Genomic DNA, 6,928 nt, shown 5'->3' with positions numbered 1-6,928 from the left:
CCTGGATCCAGCTAAGCCTGAAGTCCCTGGATTTGGGGGTTAAGTAGTTTGTGTGGTTTCCTGTCACTCACAATCAACAGCATCCCAACCGATCCACTGACACACGCTGATAGATAGATATAAGGAAGTGGGATGTAGTGGCTGAATGAACACTGGGCAGGATAGAAAATGAGAGAAGGCAAGTGTGTGAGCAGACGGCGAGGAGATCTGAGAGTTGCACACTTGTGGTGGTTTTCTGCGTCCCTCAGCACAAATGCCAAAGTCCCTGCCACAGCCTACATGGCCTGCAGGATCTGCCCCTGTTACCTCTTGGGCCTCATCTCCTCTTTCTCCCACTTGTACCCTCTGTTCTAGCCATACGGCCTCTTTATCCATTTTCTATGCTGTGTAACAAATTACCCCAAATTTAGCAGCTTAAAACAATGCCTATCTATTTAGCTCACAGTTTTGCAGGTAGGAAGTGCAGCACGGTGTGGCTGGGTTCTTCACTCAGGCTGAAATCAAGGTGTTAGCCAGCTGTGCTCTTCTCTGGAGCTGAGGGTTCTCTTCTGAGCTCATCCTGTAATTGGCAGAATTCCATTCCTTGTGGTTGTAGGATTGTGGTCCCCATTTCCCTGATGGCTTTCAGCTCTCAGCTCCTAGAGGCCACCTTGTCACATGGCTCCCTCCATCCTCAACCAGCAATAGCACACTGAATCGTTCTGGGCTTCAAATTCCTCTGACTTCTCCTGCCTCCAGCCAGAGGGAACTCTCTGCTCTTAAAGACCTCGCCTGATTAGATGAGGCCCACCTGGCTTATCCACAACTTAAGATCAACTGACTTAGGACTTTACAAACGCACAGTCCCTTCACAGCAGCACCTAGATTGATGTTTGTCTGAATAACCAGAGGATGGGACTCTTGGGAGCCGGCTTTAGAATTCTGCCCACCTGAGCTTCCTTGTTCCTCAAACATCCCAATCATGCTCCCCCTCAAAGCCTTGTACTTGCTGTTCCCTCCTCCAGGAAAGCTCTTCCCACAGGTAGCCATGTGGCACGCCCCTCACTTCATTCAGCTTTCCATACAAATGCCACCTCCTTGACCAGCCACCCGGCCTCCCAAAACAAACATCACCCCCATCGCTCTCCAGCCTCTTAACCCTGCTTTGTTTTTCTTCCTGGAACTTATGTGCTGGTACAGATTCATTTGCTCTGTCTCTCCGCTGAACTGTAAGCCCTGGGGACAGGGACTTTATTTTGTTTGCAGAGCCTGGCACAGAATAGATGCTCAATAAATATTTGCTGGATGAAAGGATGAACATGTTTCTAAAATTTCCTAATGGCCTTAAATAGTCACCCTGAGGTCTTTCTCGTGTTTATCTGCCAGCCCCAGGCTCCACGGGAGGCAGAGTGAGGCTACGACTAGGAGCCGGGGCATCAGAGCCAGACCACCTGAGTTCACATCTGACAGGCTAGCCGCTTCACCTTTCAAAGCTGGTTTCTTCATCTGCAACCCAGGGAGAATGCTAGCACCTGCCTCAAAGGGTGCCTGCAGGTGCTAAGTGAAATCATCCAGGTAAAGTGCCTGGTACCCAAATCGAAAACATAAGCTGACACTGTTTCACACTGTCAGATAGGCCAAAAGTAAAAAATGCTGTCACTGTCAAGGGTTGGCAAGGATGAGTGCGGCAGGGACTCCACGGGGTGTGCACGTCACTGCAATCGCTTTAGAGATTCATTCGGCAAAGTCTAGGGGAGGTGAGGACGTGCCTCTCCCATGTCCTGCCTGGGGGACAAGCACAGGAACCCTCCTCACAGCACTTTCTGCAATCCATCCACCCCAGCTACCAAGATAGAGTGCTCCAGCAGTGGGACCTGACAGCACACACTCAGATGCAACCAGCAGTGACACAGCTTCAGGTGACTGACTGCCAGACGCCAGAGCAAGCACTTCACGTGAATAACCAAACAGAGGGTCAGAGGAGTGTAAGGTACTTGCTGGAGATCACAGAGCTGGAAAGTAGCATGTTCTGACCTGCCCCTGGATGGTGGGGGCGCGGGGAGAGGAAGGAGGAGGCAGGAAAACGACATGCAGATAGAATGATGGCATCAACACAGCTCCAAGAGTGCGCTCCTGTGAAATGCTGAACACAGAGCTGCCACAGTGACCCAGCAATTTCATTCCCAGGCATCCACCCAAGAGAAGTGAAACCATATAAATCCACACAAAGACATGTTCCTGAGTCTCCACAGCAGCATGATTCATAGACGTGGAAACAACCTAAGTGTCCATCAACTAATGAATGGATAAACAAAACGTGGTTTACCCACGCAGTGGAATATTATTTGGCCATAAAAAGGGATGAAGCACAGACACATGCTACAGTGTGGGTGAACCTTGAAAACATCATGCTGAGTGAAAGAAGTCAGTCACAAAAGGCTACATATTGTTATGACTCCATTTATATGAAATGTCCAGAATAGGCAAATCTATAAAAGACAGAAAATAGACTACTGGCTGCAGGGGGCTGGGGGAAGGAGGGAATGAGAAATGACCACTAATAGGTACAGGGTTTCTTTTGAGAGCGACAAAAATGTTCTAAAATTAGATTGTGATGGTGGTTGCACAACTCTGTGAATTTACTAAGAACCATTGAACTGTATACTTTAAAGGGTTATTTTTATGATATGTGAATTATATCTCAATAAAGCTGTTTTTAAAATGTGTTCTAGGGCCGGCCTGGTGGCACAGTGTTTGGGTTCATGTGCTCTGCTTTGGTGGCCCGGGGTTCATGGATTCGGATCCCAGGCGAGGACCTACACACCACTCATCAAGCCATGCTGTGGCAGCGTCTCACATACAAGATAGAGGAAGATTGGCACAGATGTTAGCTGAGGGCCAATCTTCCTCAGCAAAAATAATAATGATAATAAATAAATAAACATAAAATGTGTTCTAATGATCTCTGGATTTCTGAGTGTTTATCAGGAGAGGTCATGAAAACATAAGTTTGGCCAATGCAGGTTAAACAAGTTCAAATCAGTAAGTAAATCGGTAAGGTTTTTGCTGTGGGACTTCTCAGAGCCTTCAATTTGTAGAAACGCACGGTGACACTCCTAACAGGAACATGTTCTAATAATAGATAATTCTTATTGAGTCTTCACAACGTGCCAGGCATATATGAACTAGTTTACTCCTCACGTGAACCCTATGAGGTAGGTACTGTTATTAAACCCATTTCACAAATGAAGAAACTGAGGCACAGAGAAGTTGAGAATCTTGCCCAAGATGACACAGCTAGCAAGTGGCAAGCCAAGATTCGAACCCAATCAGTCTTGCTCTGGGATTCATGCTGGACTGCTTATCTTGATGTAGCGTACAGCATTTCCAAAACATGTGCGACCGTGGCTTACTTATAAAAAGAATCCGAAAACACGTGCCTTCTCTCCGGCTTCGAGGACAGCACTCTGGTCCAGGAGCCCCACTCACCTGGACAAGTGCAATTCCTTTCCCCAGTCTCGCTGCCGTCATCCTCAGTCTCTGTGATCCATTCTCCTTTCTTTTTTAAAAAAAAAAAAAATTTTCTTCCCATATGCTAATAAGTTTCTTTCTTTCTTTCTTTTTATTTTTTGAGGAAGATTGGCCCTGAGCTAACATGTTGCCAATCTTCCTCCTTTTTCCCTTTTTCCCCCCCAAAGCCCCAGTAGGTAGTTGTATGTCATGGTTGTACATCCTTCTAGTTGCTGTATGTGGGACGCAGCCTCAGCATGGCTTGAGGTCTGTGCCCAGCATCCGAACTGGCGAACCCCAGGCCGCCAAAGCGGAGCACGAGAACTTAATTGCTATGCCGCCGGGCCGGCCCCCGTTCTCCTTTCTTAACACAGATATCGTCGTTCCCTTGCTGCAAACCCTTCCACGGCCTCCCGCTGCCTTTAGACCAGGCTGTCCCAACCTCGGCACTACTAACATTTGAGATTGGCTCCTTCTCTGCTGTGGGGCTGCCCTGCGCACTGCAGGATGTTTAACAGCATCCTTGGCCCCTTCCCAAAAGATGTCAGTAGCACCCCCCTCCCCAGGTTGTGACAGCCAAACATGTCCCCAGACATTGCCAAATGTCCCGTGGGACAAAGCAGCCCCGGCTGGAATCACTGCCTTAGAATAAAGTCCAGGTTCCTCAGCCCGGCTGATGGGCCCCTGGTGGTCCAGCCCTGCCCTCCTCTCCTACCGCTTCCTGCACCCACGCGCCCGCAACACTGGCCTGTGCTCTAATCTTGAACCTCTCCGAGCACGTGGCTCCTCACGACCGTGGCTCGGGCTCTTCCCTCCGTTCGTGGCTGGGTCCTCCTCATTATTCAGATTCTCTCTCCACCTTCCTTGTTGTTTCCTACCCAGTCACTCGCTCTCCTAACACCCAGGTTCGTTTTCCCGAGAACACATCATTACTGAATTCATGTCGTGTATTTGTTTTTTTCTTTATAATCTGTCTTCCCCACCAAAACACTGGCAATGTGTGTGTGGGCAACTAGCGATCTCGCCCTTCATCGAATCTCCGGCGCCGAGAGGAGCCCGGGCCCCAGGAAGGCGCTTGTCCCCGCGGGCGGGATGGACCACGCATCTGTCGACACGCCAGTCAGGAGCCCCTCGGCGTGAGCCCGCGCACAGCGAAGACGGGGAGCGGAGGGGAGACGCCGCGGGAGTTGACCACCTCGGCTCTGGGCACCGCACACACCTCTGGTCTTTTGGAAAAGGTCTCTTTCAAGACTAGTTACCAAGTCCTTAAGACGGGAAACAAACAATAAAAGAAGCAGCAGCCCCAGAGGAGGAGGATGAGAATTACTTTAAGAATTTTAAAGTCTCCTTAAATCAGAGCAAGCCTGTTTCCTGTCGACCGATTTTTCAAATAAAGCAGAGCCCAGCCGTGGGAGCAGGCCTGGAGCACGGCTGCGGGGGGTGTCTCCAGGTCACGGCTTTGGCAGCTCCAACAGAAGGGGCAGGCGGAGGAGAGCGACTAGCAGCCCTGTTGGGGTGTGAAGGAGGAAGAAATAAAAAGCAGAGAGATGAGTCAGCCTGGGCCGTGGCAAAAAGCCACCCCGTGCGCCGGCAAGCAGAGAGGGAACCAGGTTGAGGAACCTTCCCTGCGAATCCACAAGGCGACTCGATGCAGTGGAGGAAACCTCGGCTTCTAAGGCTCTCCTGGGCTTCCTCCCGGGGGATGGTCTCCCGGGAAGGAATTTTGCTGAGCACGGCTGAGCCTCCTGGGCTTGGCTTCTCCTGTTAACGAGAACTTCTCAACCTGGAGGCCCCAGCCATAGAGGCCCTGGAAGGTTACACTGGAGGTCCTAAATATCACAAACCACTTGTGAAATATTTTGACTAAAAAATAAATCAAACCAGGAACAGTCAAGCCCTGAAATCTAACCACCAATTTACAGGAAATACCAGGGACGGGAAAACACGTTAAATGACACCACAGGGATGCAATCCACCGACTCTTAATTGCATGGAACTCTCTGGGACAAATGGCTCTGTGTCTTCAAGAAATACATTGCAAGGAAAGAAAAGAGAACTTATAGAATTAAGGACACTTAAGAGACATGTCAACCAACAGCCAGGAATGGACAGGCCTTATCTGCACCTGGACGAGAACAAACTATAAAAACAATTCATGAAACCATTGGGGACATTTCAACAGTGACAGAATATTGAGTGATATTAAAGGATGATTGTGAACATAAGTTTTGGTATGAAAATAGGATTAACGTTATTTTTAAAAGAGTCCTTATTTTTTAGAGATTATGTTCAAATACTTATGGATGAAATTACACAATGTCTGGGATTTGCTTCCAAATAATCTGAAGAGAGGGTTGGATAAAGATGAAAAAAGTCTGGCCATGAGTTGACAGTTATGGAAGTTGATGTCGGGCCCATGTGGTGCATTACAGCACTCTCTGTCTAAAAACAAATACCATGCCTTCATCAATAAGATGACCCACAGGCTTACAAATATTTTGGTGATCTCGGGCCAGCCCTGTGGTGTAGTGATTAAGTTTGCACACTCCACTTTGGTGGCCTGGGTTCTTGGGTTTTGTTCCCAGGTGCGGACTTACACCACTCATCAGCCATGCTGTGGTGTTGACCCATGTACAAAACAGAGGAAGACTGGCAACAGATGTTAGCTCAGGGCTCATCTTCCTCAGGAAAAAAAAAATCTGGTGATCTTATTAAAATTCAATTTAACTCTCTTTTATTGACCTGTTTTACATCATACACCCACCTAGATAATCACTGGCTATGAAAAATGGGCAAATTAATTCATCAGTAGTAAATTACCTTGACTTTGAGACAATACCGTACAGTGGCTAAGAGCAGAGAAACTGTTCCCGTCAGTGCTTTGTCATCTGTGTCTCTATGAAAGTCAGTAATTTTTTTTTGGTAAGGAAGATGGGCCCTGAGCTAACATCTGTGCCAGTTTTCCTCTATTTTGTACGTGGGACGCTGCCACAGCATGGCTGATGGGTGGTGTACGTCCGCACCTGGGATCAGAACCTGAGAGCCCAGGCTGCTAAAGTGGAGTGTGCCGAATTTAACCACTAGGCCACAGGGCCAGCCCCGGAGCCCAGTAACTTTAGTTATACTTCTCAGAGCCTCGACTCCCTCCCTTGTAAGATGGGAGGCTGCACACGAGGTTTTGGGTGTGGGGCGCGTGGCCCAGTGTCTGACCATTAGCAGACTGAGGTCACTGTTATGCCCAATGGCAGCAGTACCAGAGCAACGCAGAGCAGGCTCTTATTCACACAAAACACTATGCTGAGGGGGCCAGCCTGGTGGCGCAAGCGCTTACGTGCTCGCGCTCCGCTGCGGCGGCCCGGGGTTCGCCGGTTCGGATCCCGGGTGTGAACCGATGCACCACTTGGCAAGCCATGCTGTGGCGGCGTCCCATATAAAGTAG

This window comes from Diceros bicornis, chromosome 19 (assembly GCF_020826845.1).
Source record: "Diceros bicornis minor isolate mBicDic1 chromosome 19, mDicBic1.mat.cur, whole genome shotgun sequence".
Classification (NCBI taxonomy): Eukaryota; Metazoa; Chordata; class Mammalia; order Perissodactyla; family Rhinocerotidae; genus Diceros; species Diceros bicornis.
The sequence above is the reverse complement of the archived record's forward strand: the minus strand, read 5'-3'. Positions refer to the sequence as shown.